The sequence below is a fragment of the Spermophilus citellus genome (genome assembly GCF_964194105.1).
Source record: "Spermophilus citellus genome assembly, chromosome: 9".
NCBI lineage: Eukaryota > Metazoa > Chordata > Mammalia > Rodentia > Sciuridae > Spermophilus > Spermophilus citellus.
In genome coordinates, this window is record NC_138191.1 from 90553600 (window position 1) to 90572641 (window position 19042).

The 19042-nt window shown below is 43.2% G+C and overlaps 1 long non-coding RNA gene across 1 annotated transcript in view; it reads left to right on the top strand.

Annotated features, from left to right (window-relative positions):
• The first annotated feature begins 2408 nt into the window (after window positions 1-2408).
• LOC308655926 overlaps window positions 2409-19042 on the top strand; it is a 34987-nt gene continuing 18353 nt past the window's right edge. Inside the window, exon 1 of the long non-coding RNA XR_014023542.1 lies at window positions 2409-2477. This is a non-coding gene — a long non-coding RNA (uncharacterized lncRNA). The remainder of the gene's footprint in view (window positions 2478-19042) is intronic.

Below are 19042 nucleotides of genomic sequence, written 5' to 3' on the forward strand. Positions count from 1 at the left end.
GAAATCCATGAATCCCAAGTTAAAGGAGAATTAAAATTATGTGTGAACATGAACCGGGTAACCAGAGGGCAACATGCTGTTCACCCCTGGTAGCAACAGAACTGAGGGATTTGTTTTCAACCTATTGGCTTAAAATGTGAAATCTGGGTGTGAGGGGGCCTAGCCTACTTGTCCTTAGGGAATCTTCACTAGTTTCTTGTTTAAGTTCACCTGCCATTCTTCTTTACTTGATGTCCCAACCAATGTTTTTCATGATGTTTCATGGCCCCCAGAACAAAATTTGGCATTCAAGGCTCTTCATGGTAAGAATTATGTTTACCCTTCCATCTCTATTTCCTTTTGGTTCTCTGCTGGCTCCCAGTGGTTGAGCTAAAATCAACTTCTTGCTGCTCCTCCTCATTTGCTGAATATCTATTCTTGGCCAAGGGCTGTTTCATTAAGTTACAAATATTAAAACCCCTCCATTTTTCTGGGACATAGTTATTGTCATCTGCATTTTACAAGAAAGATACTGGCTTTCAGAGATATCAAGTGACTTGTTCAAGTTCATGGGCTCATATGTGAAGAGTTGCTATTTAAGCCCAGGTCTATAACACCAAAGCCACAGTGGAAGGAGCTCCTCCTATCATACTCTGATGCCTTTCTCCCCCAAACACCCCAGTGCAGTCTCATTCTGCACCTCTCTTCCATGTGGCAGCAGAATACTGACACTTTCCCCCAAAGATGCCCATGCCACAGTCCCTGGAACCTATGAATATTCACCTTATATGGCAAAGGGGAATTAAAGTTGCAGATAGAATTAACAGAGATCATCCTGGGTTATTCTGATACAAGCACAGGAGTCTTTAAAGGTGGAAGAGGGAAGGCAGAGAAGGAAACTCACCCATAGATTCAGAGCTGGAGATGGGACAATGGAAAGAATGTCCACAGAGAAGTAATGCTGTGGAATCTGAAGGTGGAGAAAGGGTTCACAAGTCAAGGGGGCTGTCTTGGGTGGTTTACAGACAATGGGAAAGACAGAGAAGTGAATTCTTTTCTGGAGATTATAGAAAGGAAGGCAGCCCTGCCATCACCTTGATTTTTGAGCCCAGAGACATCCACATATACTTCTGACCTATGAAATGGTAAGATAATACATTTGTGTCTTTTTAGGCCAATAAGTTTTTGGCAATTTAGATTAGCAGCAATAGGAAATGGATATACTCCACAAGTAGCATTTCTTCTCTGCCCACTTCAGCTGTCCATGTGTTATGCCCCTGTTAAAATTCCCCATTCCCTCTGACCCCCTTGCTATTGAAGCCTGTTCACCAGTAAAGTAACAGTTGACCCTGATTAACCATCCTAGCCAGAGCTGACAGAAATGGTCTAAAGCAATCCCCTCATCACAGAGAGGCTGAGTGACTTGTCTAGACAGGATCACACAGATGGCAGGGATAGGGTCAGCATCCAAATCCAGAACACCTGACTTCTAACAGCTTCCTAGGAAGACTTCCCAGAGCTCCAGCATTCTTCAGGGAAATGTGACTTGATAGTTAGCTATTAATTGTCTAACATCTGAATTTTCACAACAGTGAGCAGGTTGTGGATTATTTTTGTGATTGGATTCTTGGAGGTCAGACTAAATAAATTTGTGGAAAAAAATCTGTGACTGAATAGAATTAACCTACCCACCACCGTCTTCATTCATTCAACCAATAGCATGTGCCAGGTATGGTGCTAAATCCTGAGAATTAAAAATATAGTCTGTTCCTGTCAGATATCATGGTTTAATGAGTCTGGGTGAGGGGAGGCAGATATAATAAGTAGAAATTGCAGTGTCTGTGAGAAATGACATGATTAAGTGAAGACACAATCACCAGGCAACCATCTGGCCAGGTCCAAGGCCTCTGGAGGAGATAAGGCCTTGGCTGGGTTTTGAAGCGGGAGTAGGAGTTACCCTGTGGAAGTGCAGGGGGCATTCCAGCCTGGAGCAGCAGTAGGATTGGGCTGGTCAAAGCAGTTAAATAAGTCGTGGAAGTTTTCTGTGCTCTGTTTCCTCTTCCAAAATCCCAAAGCCAGCTCTGAGAGTTGTCTAGTAATTCTGGGATGGCCTGGTTTCATTTGTGAATGGGCACCGGGCCCTAGATGGTGAGTGTGCAGCATGGGAGAGAAGAAGCAACCATTAGACACAGGAATGAGTCTTGACTGCTCCCTCCCTGCTGTGTTGACTTAAGTATATTTGTTTTGAATTAGTTTCTCTGACATAGAAAAAGAAATTCCCCCTTTGCAAGAGTTAACATGAAGACTAGAGTCAATGCACATGGGTCAGTTGACATAGAGTGGTGTGTAGCTGGTAGCTGTTATGGTAAGACTTTGAGGGCTCAGGTTTTTAATCTGGCTTTATCTTATTTTACTGTGTTACAGTTCAGATGTGAGGTGTCCCCCAAAAGCTCATCTGTGAGACAGTGCAAGAAGGTTCAGAGGAGAAATGATTGGTGGTAAGAGTCTTAACCCAATCAGTGAATGAATCGACTGATAGGGATTAACTGAGTAACTGAAGTGTGGTAGGGTGGGCTGGAGGAGGTGGGAATTGGGGCATTGCTTTGGGGGTTTATATTTGTATCTGATGAGTGGAGACCTCTCTCTGTGCTTTCTGATCACCATGTGAGCTGCTTCCCTCTGCCGCACTCTTTTGTCATGATGTTCTGCTTCACCTTGAGCCCTGAGGATTGGAGTTGGCCTTCTATGGAATCAGACCTATGATCTGGTCCTTTAGTCACAGCAGCAAAAAAAACTAACTAAAACATATTGTAAGCATTGTGATTTTTTTTCAGTCTGTGGATAATTTTAATCTAGTTTCAGGAGTTCTCCCTGACAGGCTGGGGAAGGAGGAGCTAGAGAGGTCTTTAGCCAGAAGCATGAAGTCTCTCATCTTGTGGTCCATTTTCTGTATAGCTTCATGTTTCTCAACTGTAAACTGCCCGTACTTAAAATCCTTGGAGGGACCTCCTTTGCAGTCCCTGGCTGCCTGTGTGGTGTGACCTGCTACTCTTCCACCACAGACTCTCAGTACCTTTGTTGCTCCTTACTTATCCTTGACGATCTCTCTGTTCCTGTGGCTGTATTGCCCAGAATCCCCTGTCTTACCATATTTGCCTGGAGAACTCCAATTCCCTCTGAAACTTAGCCAAATGTCCCTTTCTGCAAAGCCTTCCCTGATTTCTCCTCTACCAGTCAGACACTCCTTCCTCTAGACTACCATAGTGACCCATACTGATGTCCTAGTACTGGTGCACATTAATGATTTATTCCGTTGGACTGAATGCTCCTAGAGAGCAGTTTTGCATACCATTCATCTCTGCATTTCTAGCACATAATAGGGACTCGATGTATGTTTGTTGAGTGACTGACTGACTACCAGATGAATGAAAATGAGACACGTCTTCAGAGTTTTCTAGAAGCTTACTCTTGCAGAAAGGTGGTTTGGGAGTCCTATAAGTAATTACACTATCACATTTTGTAACAGATTGGTGCTGGCCAGGGAATGACAGTATGTTCAAAAGGTAATGAATTAAAACCTCACTTTGGCATATCCCCTTTCAGAAATGGGAGCAGTCTTTCAAGTGACTTGAAAATTAGGCTTCAGGAAAAGTGTAAGAAAATATGTGCAATTAGACACAATCAATAAGGTTGTCTTTCACTAATGTCTATATTTAAGGGAGTTTAATTAAATTATGAAAAAGGGCTTTCTGATTTAACTGTCAGTCTGGTTCATCATGTATGGACATGAGCTTTGCATTAGGTTTTTTTTTTTCCCCCCATGATTTCTAGGCCTTTGATGGACACAATGACCCGGGGGAAGTATTAGCTCATTGCCTACAAGGGAGGTGAATTTGAGAAATCAGGGAATCCAAAGCAATTTGTTGGGCAATGCTGACAGAAATAGAAAGCCCGCAAAATGTTCTTTCTCCTCTCCGTCATTCATTCAGGAAATATTCACTCAGCATGTACTCTATGTCAGGGCTGTGCTAGATGCTGGCAATGCACTGGCATGGAAAACTTAGACATCAAACACCCACCTGTGTGTATATACAGTTATAAATTATAGTTATGATGCTTATGCTCCCCCCAACCCAGAATGCCTTCTCTTCTTTGTTTTATTCATATAAATTTAACATCCTTGAAATAAACCAGAGAACTGCATTTAAGGTAAAAATATATGTTGAGTCCACTATATGTCAGATATTGTGCTAGTTATGAAGGGACACAAGAATACTTTCAACGAGCTTCCAAGTCTAGTGGGAGAATCAGATGTAAAAACAAACAAACAAACAAACAAATCATGATGCAGCATGAACAATAGTGCCAGAGGCGAGTACATTTGCTGCTGGAGGAACAAAGAGAGCAGCTCCCTGTAACTCTCCAGATCCCTCCCACCTCCTTGCAGCCTCTCCCTCACCTCAGCGGCCACCTCCAGCCAGCCTAAGCATGGGATGGTAGAAACTGATATCAGCACCTACACTTTTTATGTCTGAGATCCAGCTTGGAATTCTGCACCTCTGCCCAACTGCTAGCCCTATATAAGCAGAAGAAAGGTGAGACTGCAGGTAGGGCCCTCCATCTCAGGAAGGTGGGAGAGACATTGAAATTACGGCAATTAGGATCTCTCCCAGTTAGAGCCAGGGAGCTGCCCAGGGGTGGTGGTTCTGAAAGCTATGGGAGTGTTCCAAACCCACCTGACCTGGCTCTATCACACACTGCTCCAGGCAGTGGGGACTGATGTCAAAGCCCACAGCAGAACCAGTCAGGCCAATGGATGCTCAGTTAGATGTTCATACTTGAAATATATTTAATTTCACTGATTTTATTTCAAGTATTCTAAATACTTTTGGGAACAAAAGGACCACTCAATGAAATAAGTACTAAAATATCAATATTATCATTTTGCTTTAGCGCTGTAATCGATAGCCAAGGCTGATAACTAGCAGTCATAGAATGAATTTAGATTGCAGACACATTTTGCTGCGTAAGCACATTTTAAAATTTTAGAACAAAAATCTCTTTAGGAGGAACAGCCTTTCTTTTTTCATTAGGTTTCAAACACTCTTTGTTGGCTGACTCTGTCATGTATGTTACCAGCCAGGTCCCAGAGAGCATTTGAAGTTGCAGTCTCTGATCTAGGTGAACCCTTTCATTTTGAAGACAAAGATACTAAGGTTTGGAAAAAAGGTGCTGTATAACAAAGTAGAGTTAGGACAAGAAATTTCCAGGTCTGCCCCCTGTCCCTACTCCCACAGCTCTTCCTGTGACAGGGACTGCCTCTCAGAAAAGCATTTTGTAAACACAGCATGCCTGGGCTGAAGGAAGCAGCATCCAGAGCTGCCCTCTGCAAAAGAGCAGTCTCCTTTAGGACCAATAAATGCAGGTACTAGAATTTTGGGAAGACTTGGGGTGACTTATGTCAGCTTCTCCACATGCTATACAACTATTGGGCCTTGCAGCCTAAGACAAATGACAGACTTTCCTGTGTAGGATGGGCACATGAATCATCTCTTTTTAGGGTGTCCATGCAGGTGAGCGATAGCTGGGTGTCCATGGAATGGATCATGGGTAGGGTTTGGCTAGGGAGGAGACACCATTTAAGAACCCTCTGAGCTGGGGTCACTTTGGAATGTCTATTTGCAAACTCAGATGTGGATGGGTGGGAAGATTATGCATTAGGGCTTATCTCGTACTCTCAGCTGGTTTTCTGTTACCCATGGGCACAGTGGTGGGGGCTGGTGAAGGCGATGACCTATTCGCTTGGTGGGTTCCATCTGCATGTGCCTGTGTTCACCACTCCCAAGGAGCAGGGTGGTGATGGGGGTGGGGCAAGTGTGGTGAATATGATAGGGATCCAGATAGGAGAGAGAAATCAAACCCTGAATTCATACCCACACTTACAAAAAGGAAGAATTAATCACCCATCCTAAGTGTCCAAGGAAGCTGGGCCAACCATTTTGGGAAAATGTACTTCTGGGAAGGTGAGGCAAGCCATAGCCTTTCTCCCACACCTAAATGTGCCCTGCCCTTGGGACTTTTCATTTCCACTAACACACAGTTCCCCCCTCTGGCTCATTCATTGCCACTGTCTATGAGAGTGGGGGAGTGGTTTCCCCAGCAGGCCTCACAGGATTGTGACTCCCTAAAACTGGGTAAATCTAGAGATGCCCCCTGACATAGGCACCCTGAGAGGTGATTAGCCCATTTGTTGCAGAGAAGCTTAACATTTTTCTCAGAGGGTCACAGGCTGAACTGTCACCTACTGTACAGAGACCTTGCTAAGTAACTGTCAGTTCTTGCCCTCAGCCCTGCTGCTTGCCTCCTAGGACAAGTGCAGGGGATGGGTCTGGATCTGCATTCAGCATTCACACTGTTGTGCTGACAGAGGGCTCCTGAGGCAACCTCTGTCATCAAGCCCTAGCCCTGAGTGTCAGGCCCCTGGATTCTGTGCTAGCGACAAGCTGCTTTTTTTTTTTTTTTTTAGTGGGGAAAGAGGTTTCAAATAATTTATTCTAGAAGAGTAGCAAAGAATCCTGTGACTCCTAAGAAGATAAGGAACTCCTTTCCTAGACTGTGACATTCCTAAGGGAAGACAGGCTGATTTATATATGTCTTTGCTTTCTAGGACCCCATGCTAAGCCTCGCATATGATTGGCGCATAGGGAAGAATTCTTAAATTCACAGAGTGCCGATCAGGTACTCAGCACGGGGCTAGAAAACAAAACAAAACAAACAAAACAAAAAACCCCACAGATAAGGTGTACTCTTCACCCACAAAGAACTTAAAATTTAATAGGGAAAATGTGCACATGAGGCGTTCCCCGCATAGAAAGACAGAGCAGAGGAGCCCTATGGAAAGGGACCGCATGAGCGAGAGTTTGGACCCAATGGTTTCCCCCCGAACTTCTTCACAGACATCTCTCTGCTTGCTTATAAAGAAACAGCACACACATTGCACCCTGAATTTCCCTTTCCCAACAGAACTGTGTAGAGTCAGGTCATGGGTGACATGTCTTGCAGCCCACCCTGCTGTGAGGTCAGAGTTCCTGGTATTTGGACTCTGGCTGGCTTTCAGTGTTTCCTAGAGGTTGTCACTCAGCTACTTGACCTTCCTATGGCGATCAGATTCACTATGATAGAAAGTTTTTTGGGTGTCTTTTAGAGCTCATTTTTGAAAAATGGTCCACCTGGTGCCTGCTCCCAGGTTCTGGATGAAGGCCAGGGGATAACAGCAGCATGAACTTGCTGTGGATAACCAGTCCTCTGTTATGACTGGGAGCGTTGGCAATGCTATAAATAACTCTATCAATATTGTGATAATGGCACTTTAAGGAGGTCTATTTTACAAGTGCTGCATGTAAGAGAGACCACAGCTGCACTCATTAATTCTGAAGTGTGCCTGCCTCCATGTACAACTTGCAGGTGTAACAATAGGGGTGTTGACTCAGTGTAGGTCTAGATAATGTCTAGATTAAGAAAAAGGTTAGAGTAACATTGTTAGTTTCTCCATTGTGTTTGGTATAATGAAAACAAATTATAATAGCTTAATTGGAAATGGGGAAAAAAAAAGAGCAAAACATAACTTTGTTACAGACTTCAGAGGCTCACAAATAGCTCCTCCCCCTCAAGAGCAAGCATCATAATTGACAGCAGTAGATCTTTTGATAATTAATTGCAGTAAATTATCACTTGGCACAAAGAAGGCATAATTGCAATTAATTTGCAACCTTCGCAGCATAACACTGAATTAGAAATGGCACTGCCGTAATTTTTCCAAGTGAGGAAATGGAGGGTAAAAACAGTGCGCCCTTTTCCTGTGACATGCATTCAGAGGAGAGCTTTACTTACATTGTGGCATCTCTGTGACTCTCTTGGGTTAGGGGTGTTTAATTTAGTATGTGACTGTTGAATGAGAGTTACCAAGTGGGGTCCCTTGCTAAGTTCTCCCAGGGCCTCTCGTCACTTCAGCTTTGCTCAGTCCCACAACCTCAGCCCTGTTCTGTGTCTGGCTTTCTGTATTTGTCTCATTCATTAGTGTTGGGAGACTGGATTCATTCAGATAATAGAAAACAATATTGTTATATTCTATATTATTATCTTCTATTTCAGGAAATGATATTATTATATTCTTATTTTTAAATTTTAATTAGAAGAGCTTTGTGGAGATATCAGTGACATAAAATTGTATGTTTCAGTTGTGCAACGTGATTTTTAAAAAAAATTTATTTATTTATTTTTAATTAGGTCTACATGACAGCAGAATACATTTTGATTCATTGTACACAACTGCAGCACAACTTTTCATTTCTCTGATTGTACATGATGTAGTGTAGCATCGCACCATATGTGCAGTCATACATGTACTTAGGGTAATAATGTCCATTACATTCCACCATCTTTCCTGCTCCCATACTGATATTTTGATGTACATATATGTTGTGAAATGATCACCACAATTATGTTAATTAGCATAGCCTTTAACTCTATATAGCTATCATTTGTGTGTGTGTGTGTGTGTGTGTGTGTGTGTGTTGACTTAGGATCTAGATTCTAAACAAATTATAGGTATAGAAAATGGTATTAACTGTATTATAGTTGTAGCTTGGTCATAGTGCACTTGCCTAGCACTTGTGAGACACTGAATTTGATCCTCAGCATCACATAAAAATAAATAAATAAAATAAAGGTATTGTGTCCAACTGCAACTAAAAAAATATTTAAAAAGAAAATGGGGAGCTGGAGTTGTGGCTCAGTGGTAGAGCGCTCGCCTCACATGTGAGAGACCCTGGGTTCGATCCTCAGCACCACATTAAAAAAAATAAATAAATAAACAAAATAAAGATATTGTGTCCATGTATAACTAAAAAAATATTTTTTAAAAAAGAAAATGGTATTAACTATTGTAACTGTGCTATCCGTCAGGGCTCCCACAGTTACTCATCTTGTAAAATTGAAACTTTGTGTTCTTTGATCAATATCCTCTCACCTTCCCCTATTATATTTCTAACTAGATGAAAAAAGGGTTTTCCTCAAAATGTTTCACTTTTTTTTTTCAATGAATGCTATTTCTGGGATGATACAGATCATTGTTAAGAATCTTTGCCATGATACATACAACTTTGTAGTGATTATAATCAATTAAATTTCAATCTAATTTCTCAAGAATTACTTAGAAATAGAAATGAGGCATATAAACTATTTTTACTGGGTCCTAGAGCTCTGTTTATATTTCATCAGAGTGCCTAGAGAATAAGACATGAAGCTATGGGACGTGACATCTAGGGTAGAATTAAAGTCAGGCAGTCATTAAGCCCAATGGTGGCCCAGAGATGAATGCTTTGGCTTTGCTGCATCGGCCAGAGGCTCCAGGGGTTATGCACCCTTCCTTCTACCACTACATATATCCACTTGAGAGAGTGTGGAGAGTGGCACTTTGGGCAGTCAGGGCAAGAAACCCATTCCCAAAGTTCTGTACAGTGATTGGTCATTAAAAAAAAAAAAAGATAAAGATCATAGCCTTATTTCAGGCAGACCCATATAACAAAAATAAGCCTTGTTAAATTATTTTTGACACTCTTTGAAGTTCTTAAGCCTTTTGTTATAAACAGTGAAATAAGATGACTTTATAGCCAGAGTTCTTCCCTACTGCTGCCCTGCCATTGAACTCAGGCTTGACCTCTGTGTAACACCTTCTCTGGGGGTTAATAAATCATTCAATCTTATACAAGGTTCCTTTCTCAAGAACCAATGCTTTAAGTAATCCCTGGTACCCTACACTCCCAAATAACTTCCTGCAGTTGGGTTGAATTGATCATGATACTTTTACTGTTTGAGTTAATATTTGCCAGTGTCAGGGTTCAAACCATCCAACATATTTTCAAGAGACTGCAAATTGAATTCAAACCTTAGCTCTACTTGCCATAGGTCCTAATGTTTATTTTACTGAACTCCCTACATGAGGACCTAAAGCACGTAACAAGGAAATGTGGGTACCATTTACAAGCCCTGGGTTGAGTGCTCATCTACCTGAGGAGTTAAGACTCCAGTTTCACCATCTAAAACTGAAGCTTGGTTTTCATGGGACAAGTGGAGGTAAGAAATTTCTGACAGATTCTCACTTGAAAGAGGAAGTAGACTTACTCTGTATAACCTTGAAGGTGTAGAACAAACATTCGTGAATGAATGCTCTAGAGAGATAGTTTTGGCATAAGGAAGAATTGTTTTAACATTTAACAAAGATGCTCATCACAAGACAGGCTGTGAGTAGATTGGAGATCAGTAGGCAGGGAGGGGGAATTTGGAAGGAGGTATAGCCCAATGCCCAGAGCCTGGGAATTAGTATCCAGTTCTTGGGGCAGAATCACTGATATAATGATGATCAAACCAAAGACCATTCATTTATTCTTCCAGTCATTCATTCATGCAACAGATGCCTCTGGAGTATTCCAATACCCCAGGCCCTTTCTATGCCCAGGTGCTCTGAAATCATTCAGATATCCTCCCTACCCGGGGCTGTCCTTGGTTGGGCTGGCCAATGAGCCTCAATATTTTGGTATTTTTATTTCCCATACTGAGCAGTGTTCACAGGAAGAAAACATATTTGCTCACAAGAAGAAAATGAAAAGCCAAACTTTTTGAATCCTACATAAGACTTAGCAGAAACATAAAAGCTTGGTCTGGCTCCCACCTGCCCCTTTACCAACCTCATTTTGATTCTCTCTCTTTCTTCTGGTTATATTTGCCTTCAGGTCACACTGGTCTTCTTCCTTCCTTCCTTCCACTCCATGCCTTTTCCTATCCCACGCTCTCCAAAAGGCTGTTCTGGTGACCTTAACTGACTCTTGAGTTTAGACATAACTTGCTCTTTTCCTGTTCTGCCAGTCTGGGCCCTCCCATCATTGAATGTCCTCCAGGCATCTTGTAGTTTTCTTTATAGCATGTAATAATAGTTTAAAAATAGTTTTCAAATATTTGAATTGATCAAAGAATTGAAATGTTAAAGAATTCCTGAAATCACAGATTGAGATTCAGTGGTAAAAGATGGGGCTGGGGGCAGAGGGTACAGCTCTGGTGGAGAGCTGGCTTAGCTTGCTGGAGGCTGGGTATGATCCCAACAGCACATGTGTGCACACACAGATAGGGATAAATTCATAGCCCTTCTGAGAAGATATCAGATTTAAGAGTAAGATAGAAGCAATATTATATTATATTTTATATACTTTGTTTTTATTTTTGGGAATACCAGGGATTGAAACTCAGGAGCACTGGACCACTAAGCCACATCCCCATCCCTATTTTGTATTTTATTTAGAGACAGGCTCACTGATTTGCTAAGTGCCTTGCTTTTGCTGAGTCTGGCTTTGAACTCAGGATCTTCCTGCCTCAGCCTCCTGAGCCTCTGGGATTATAGGCGCTTATCTTTTATATACATTTTAACACACATATTTTCTCTTTTGCTTCTTAAAACAGACTTACAACAGGCATCTGTTAGATGAATTGTCTGAGATCACACAGCTGATAAAAGGAGGGCAGGTTCAAGAAAGCAGACCTCCTGACCCAAGTTCAAGCTCATTCTGTGCACAAAGGCACTCTCCTCTACCAGTGTTTCACATTGAAATCAAGGTACACATCAACTGAGCACTGAGAGGTTGCTGTTTCCTCCTCAATATCCTCTTCTTTCATCCTAAGCCCCCAAATTCTCCCATCTTCTGGGATGCAGCCAGGCTGACTGGGGGCAAAGGAGAAGGAGAACTGGGATTAGCCCTGTGGCTGGCATATTTTGGACTAAATCTATTGTCATTCTTTAGTCCAGTGATTTTTTTGAGCTGTGTTCTGTGGAGCTCTGAGTAGATGCTGCTCCACTGCAGGACTCCACGGGTGCCACTATTGTGCTACCCTGTGTGAATGAAAGGTGCTCCTGCCTCTGGTCTGTAGCAACTTAGCACTGCCATGGTCATCTCCACTTTACTCCAGCCAACTCTGCTTTGTTCTCTTTTGTTAGTTTTGAGGTGCCAGGGACTGAGCCCAGGGCCTTAGGCAAGCTAGACAAATGCTGTGCCACTGAGCCACACTCCCAGTCCCTGTTTTCTTTTGTATATTGGGCTTTTGAATAAGATCTCATTTGAAGAAAGTGTTCCGCCTAAAAAAAGCAAACCAAATCCAACCAATCCATACCCCTTCTGAAATGTCACTGTTTATGACCGTACCAGCTGAGGCTTGGGTCACTGAATGGGAGTCATACAGCCAGAACGGGGGAGAGCAGAGACTTGCACTCGTGCTCTGGACGCAAGGCTAACACTGGCCTCTACTCCAGGCTGCTTCTCTTAGGTTAGAACTGGCAAATTAGCGAGGTAAGATGGCCAGAAGTAAAACTGGGCTGGGCACTGGAAGAAACCGTGTGAAATGAAAGGATGCTATTTGGGGTTCTCCACCTAGTCATCCTTGGGGGCCTCACTACCTTGGTTAGTTGTGCACATTTCTTTAGTCTTCTCTATAAATAGGCTCCATCTCTGCTCTCACCCAGCCCAGCTAACCCTTCTCCATGTCCACCTGCTGTCTTCTCCCCAGGGAAGCCTTTCCTCTCTCAACTTTGAGGACACTGGTAAGGAACATCAGGGTCCCTTGTCTGTCTCCTAAAATGTCTGGGTGTGCAATTCCTTGAATTCTACCTTACTCTCTGGGTGTACTCACTGAAGTCCTCCCATAAAGCAGGGATAGATCTGTGTCTAACTCTAGGACACTTCTGATAACCTTTTCCAAAGAATGGAGATGTTTGTTGTTATTATTGTTCTTGATCATTAGCAAGCAAGAAAGCTAAGTATTCTGAGCCTCTTCATGCTTTTGGCTTTGGGGTGAAATAATCATTTTCCATGGATCTTGTGACTTCATCTGGCTCTGAGAGAAACTTGGTGTTTTATTTAAGGTTTTCTGGAATATCCAAACCAGGCAAGCACAAATGCATTAAAGAGAAAGAAAGTTACTGTCAGTGTGTCGAAGTTGTAGGCAGTCAGCAACTGTTGCAAGCTTGAATTAATGATGGGTACTACTTCTTAACTCAGAATCCTCTGACAGTGCTGGCAAAACCTGTGAGACCATGTTAGATGCTCTGGCTAGGGGATATGTAGGCTGGACTTCAGGTGGCACTTCTCTGCCTATTTAAGTGGGGGAGAACACAAACCTAACCTTCATCTCAAGGGATGTGAAAACACTAAACCATCCCCAGATCATGGGACCTCACCTTGGGTCTGTTGTTCTATGGCCTATCCTGAAGCTGAGCTCTGATTTAATTTAACCATCCCTCTCTATGCTTTTTCTCTCATCATTTTTATTTGTGTCTGGTTCCCCACACCCCCCTGAGGTGGAAGCCAGCCCTTTTTCCTGATTCCCACTAGGAAAGCTATCCCTCAAGAAGTCATGCAGGTATACAGAAGACTTCCCTGAAAGTGGAGGAAGAGGAGGAATTTTGATTGCAGCAACACAGATAACTTGAAAATTTCACATTACAGATTTTTATTTCTAAAATCCCTTTAGCCAATTGGATACACTGGACTCCAGCCTCCTGCCCTGCAAAATGTCTTTCTTCTCTAATGTCCTTGCTGTTACCTCCAACAAACAAAGCAAAAGAGCAAAACAGAGGCAGCCTATTTCCTCCTGCAGTGGAATTAAGCTCTCTCAAACTTTTGTCCTCTAGATTCAGACTTAAACTCATCAAGGTGTTTAGCAGGATAAAAGTCCTTTCATGCACAAGTTGTCTCCTTCTCAGAAATTAAAAGCACAAAGTCAGACAAAATTTGCCCTTGGCTTCATTTGGAATTAGCGTGGGTTGTGGGGCATAAGAAAAGCTCTGTGGGATGTTGGCTGGTACAGGATGCCCAGTTCCCAGGAAAAAGGCCTGGGCTTCAGCACAGGATGAGGAAAGACAAAGGGGTGGGATCTCTGCAGGGTCTCTGCAGGGCCTTTGCAGGCAAAGTGGCTTCCCTTTTGCTGACTCTGCATTCCAGGCGCTGTCACCACTTGCTCTTTGGAAAGGGGACCGCAGAAAAACGTGCCCTGCTTAGAAATGACAAGCTTACCCAGCCTTGCTGGAGGCGGGAGGGCTGCTGAAAGACAGGCACATCCTGAGGAGGAGCCCTCGTCTAGAGCCCGTGGCCTGTGTCAAGCATTGTTGTGACCACCAGCATGAATGTGATGCTGTGTTGTGCTTCTGGGCAGGACTGCCTCTGTGCACTGCCTTCCAAAGATTGGGATTTGAAAGATGGTTGTTAGATGTATGTTAAAATGGCAAAGCCAAGTTCAAGGAGCCGCTTCAGGTTCTAGTCCTGGTTCTGCCTAATACCTGCTGAGTGACCTTGGGTAAGTCTTCCCTCACCCTCAGGCCTCAGTTCTCTCACTGAAAAGTGAGGAGTCTTTGTTTTCAAAGTGTGTTCCTCAGGGATTCTGTGAAGCCTTGCAAAAGGGTGAAGAGGTGAGGGAAGAAAGAGATCCCCACCAGGGCAGTTTGGTTTCCCTTTGTTTTATTGCTAGTGGTGCTAAGATTTTCCTTGCATAAAGGATTTGGCCATAAAAGTCTGAAAGCAAGGCTCAAAAGGATGGCTGTCTCCGGCCTTTTCTAACGCTGACGTTACATGATTCTAGATGGAGGCATGAAAAAAGAATGGATGCTGGGAAAGACGCAAGCACAAGAAAAAGAAATTCCTGCAACAAATAAATCCCAGGCCAATATCTCTTAATCTCTGAAAGTTTAAAGATTTAAAATCTACTTTAAAAAGAAAAACCTGCAGTTCTCAGCAAATAGAGGCTACTTTAAATTATTCAGGTTTGTTATACCCACAAATCACCTATACAGTACATTCTAAATAAAAAGCTAATAACTCTCTTTGCAAGAGGTGTCCCTTTCAGGGGCCATGTATAAAGCATTAACCTGCACTGGGAGGAAATAATACTAGTGATTTTCAAATTACACTCATTTTAGGAAATAACTTAAATAAATGAATCTGGCCAAATGCAGCCTCCTTATTTCCTCTGCATTGAAATGCAGGGGTAATATTTTTCTGCCAGCAAGTATTGGAAACAAAAATCACTTAGAGCCATAAGTACTTAAAGTAACATTTTGGAATCTTTCATAAAATTAGGTTAATACCTTTCCAAAACCTTTTGCTTTCTATAGTGCTTAGAAGGATTAGGGAGGGGCTGTTGCAGGGGTAAGAGGGAGAAAGAGGACACACATCAGATTCATAGTTCTGAATTTGGAGACTTTTGTAGTCATTCTAGATAGTTCCCTATCAAATGCTTCTGTCTTTCTTGCTAGGCCCTCATCCAGCCTCCAGAGGACCCCTTCAGGCATGGCTAAGAGTCTGTTCTCTTTTCAGATAGGTCCAGTTGTTAGAAAATACTTGACATAGCATAAACCCTCCATGTTTGTGAATTAATGCAAATATCCTGCCCTCTGGTTTTCATCACTGGTCAAGTCAGTCCCCCACAAGGGTGTACAGGACAATATTCCTTCAAGGGTGATCCATAAGAGGGGGAAGGGTGCTCACTGAAGCCGGAGGTAGGGGGGATTCTCAGGACACACTCTATCTTCCTTGTGCCTTGCAGGATATAGAGCTGCAAGGTTAACCAGGGTGTCAGCTTAGACTGGAAAAGCCAAAGTCAAATGAAGCATCCAAGGCTGAAGAAAACAAGGAGGAAGGAATGAGGGTAGGATGTAGCACAGCAGCTGGAGGTGTGGGTTCCAGTCCGCTGGGGACCTTCCCAGCTGATTGGGGTGATGTCTGTTTAGTGTGTCATTTCCTCATTTGTAAAATGAGAACAATGTTTACTGTATAGGATGGTAGTGAGGATTCAATCCGGGAGCATTTATTGAGAGCCTACAGTTTTACCCAGAACTGTGGCACATCATGCCTTTGAGTGTGCTATCTAAAGAAGAGACAGACAAGCATGCAGATGAGTGCAATGTGGTCAGGAAAGTGCTGCAGTCAAAGAAGTATGGGGTGCTTGTGGGACACGGCAGAAAGACCCCAACCCAGCCTGGGTTGGGGAGGGTGAGTCTGAGCAGACTTCTTGGAGGATAGATAGGTGAAGCAGGGGTTGTGAGCTGTGTTGGGAGGAGGACGAGCCAAAGCCAAAGGCAGGACCAAGATCATGAGAACTCTGTATATTATGCTAAGAACTTGGGTTTCATTCCTGGTGACGGGAAGCCACAGGAAGGTTTGGTGCAGTGATAAATTTTGCTGATGTATTGGGAAGCACCAGCCACAGAGCAATGTTCATTTAAACATTTTGAGTTGAGATCATTTTTCTCTCAGAAGAGTCCCTGCATTTCTTAGCTCCGTGCATATAAAGAAAACCTTGATAAGAGAGACTTAATGCCATAAAAAGGGAACTGAACCAGCAGTCAGGAGACATGATCCACACTCCCCTACTTCCTGGCTATGTGATCTTGGGAAATTTACTTAATATCTCTGATGTTCAGATTCACAAACTCTCAACTGGGATTAGCAGTACCTGGTCCGTTTAATCAGAGTGCTGTGAAGGGTAACTCCCTGTGTCAATATCAGGAGTTCATGTTGTGTTTTTTGGAGCTCACCAGAGGATGCCAGGGATCTAAGGTCATGGGACAGGGAGATATGTGCAGGCAGGGTCATGAGAAAACTTTTGAGAGGAGGCAAACGTACCTCTTCCTTTTCTTTCTCATCCTGCACCTCCCAAGCAAGTGCACTGTACGCTGTGTGCATCTTGAGATGGCTGAGCAGAGCGGCTGAGGATGGAAACATCCCAGCTGATTTATGAGCAGCAGGAAGATTTGCTTTAGTATTGCAACACAAGAAAGTCAGGTCTCTTAAATAATATGGTTTGCAGATTTACGGCTGTGCTGCATGCTCGCGCCGGTGCTGTCTCTGACCATGGATGGTGCTTTACTCTGGAAAGGCTGAAGTCAGCAACTTTAGAGACACTGGGAAATAGATTCTGTGGCAGCAGCCAGTCCACTGGGTCAGCTGTTTTCAGTGGGGCTCCTCTCCCTCCCACCCCTTTGTTAGATGCTGGCAGGACTCTGGGGACCTCCTCAGCAGACTGTGGGCTGCTTGGGTTCTGTGAAGCCAGAAGGCTAGTGGAAAGAAAGGGCTGGTGCATACAGGGCACTAACTGGGAGTCACCAGTGAGCTCCTCTCTCATGTCCATTACTGTTACTGTCACTGGAATAAGGATTGCTCTCCCTTGGGCTTTAAAAAAAGCAAATCAAGAAGCAGGTGCTATAAGTCACTGGTTCAACAATAATAGTAATGTATTCTTCCACGAATATTTACATAGAATTTATTGTAACCCAGAAACTGTCCTAAGTGTTTACACTTATTCACTACTTTAATTCCCCTGGCAACCCTCAGCATCATGGTTGTTATTATCTCCATCTTTCAGATGAGGACACTGAGGAGGGAGCAACTTCTCCAAGGTCACAGGGCCAATGAGAAATGGAGATGGAATCTGAACTTGACAGTTCGACTCCATGTCCAGGATCAAGTCAACTGTGCCATAAATAAAAATACAATACCAACGAGAGCCGCAGAGCTCACAAAGTATTGGGAATGTTTTTTTCTTTTAATACATCTCATTTCATCTCCACCATAACCTTGTGTGATAGCTGCTATTATAATCATCCCCATTTTATACATGAGAAACCTGAGACTTAAAAGAATATGTAGCTTTCTATAGATCAAATAGGTAGCAAGTGGCAGAGCTAGGATTTTAACTCAGACCGCCTGACTTAAGATCTCACATTGCTATATTTCAATGACTCTTTGGGAAGGTAGAGATAAGAAAGAGGAAGACAACTTTAAGGGTAAGAGTAGGAGTCAGACTGCACTTGTTTTAGTTATTGCTAAGCCCAGTTGGTCCTACCATCAGTAGGCCCATTTGCTTGGTGGGGAGGCAAACTGACCAAGATACTGTGGAAACTGCACAATGTGCCCGGTGACTAGGCTCCTTGCACCCCTTTCTCCTCATCGCAGGGGCAGTTTGGCTTCCTTTATATCCAGGCTCCTCCTTTCATTTTAATAGCTCCACCAGCTTTTCAAATCACCCCAATCTTGGAGTCCACAAGCCTTGCTTTTCATCTCTTCTCTAGATCTTGGACACTTCTATTTGAACTTAACCATCCACTTTGATGATCTATCCAGGTCCCATTTCCTGCAGCCCCAGTTCCTGCTGTACTTTCTCCAGCCTCCCAAATGCTAGAAGTTTGGCTCAGAACTCTAAGTCTGTGTGCCCTATACCTGCTGTCAAACCTTCCCAGGTCAAAGGAACACCTGCTTCTATTGTTTCATTCATTTGGTGCATGTATGTATGGAGCTGAGAGAGCACCCACCAGGAGTTGTGCTGTGTTAGATGGTAGGGATACAGAGGTACCCAAGAATCTGCCAACAAAGAATTCATGACTGGCATAAAACAAACCAGTAGGTACTGCAGAGGATGAAGCCATGTGATAGTTGAAAACAAGCAGCACTTAGGAGAAATACCTTCAGTCATGTGTGTGTGTGTGTGTGTGTGTGTGTGTGTGTGTGTGTGTGTACGTACCTTGGGCATAAGGGACACATGGGGTAATGGGGACAGGTTCAGCAAGCTGAGTTTTGAAAGTTGAGAGAGTGTATAAAAAGTGAGAAAGGATCAGAACTAGGGTTGTGGCTTAGTAGTAGAGAACTTCTTGGCATGTGTGTGGCCCTGTGTTCAATCCTCAGCACCACATATAAATAAACAAATAAAGTGAAAAATCCATTGGCAACTAAGAAATATTTTTTTAAAAGGAGAAGGGATTTGTTCAGGGGGCTATAAATGTTCTCAAGTTCAGAATTGAGTGGCCAGAATTGGGTAACTCTTAGAAACCTGGCATGGCTGGACAAAGGGGACCAAGGAGGGGACATAGAGGGGTGTGATGGCCAGAGGTGGAGGGCAGGTGAGAGAGGAGCAGAAGCCTTGTGCACTGAGCTAAGGAATCAGTTCATATGAGGGAAAACCAACAGAAGATTTT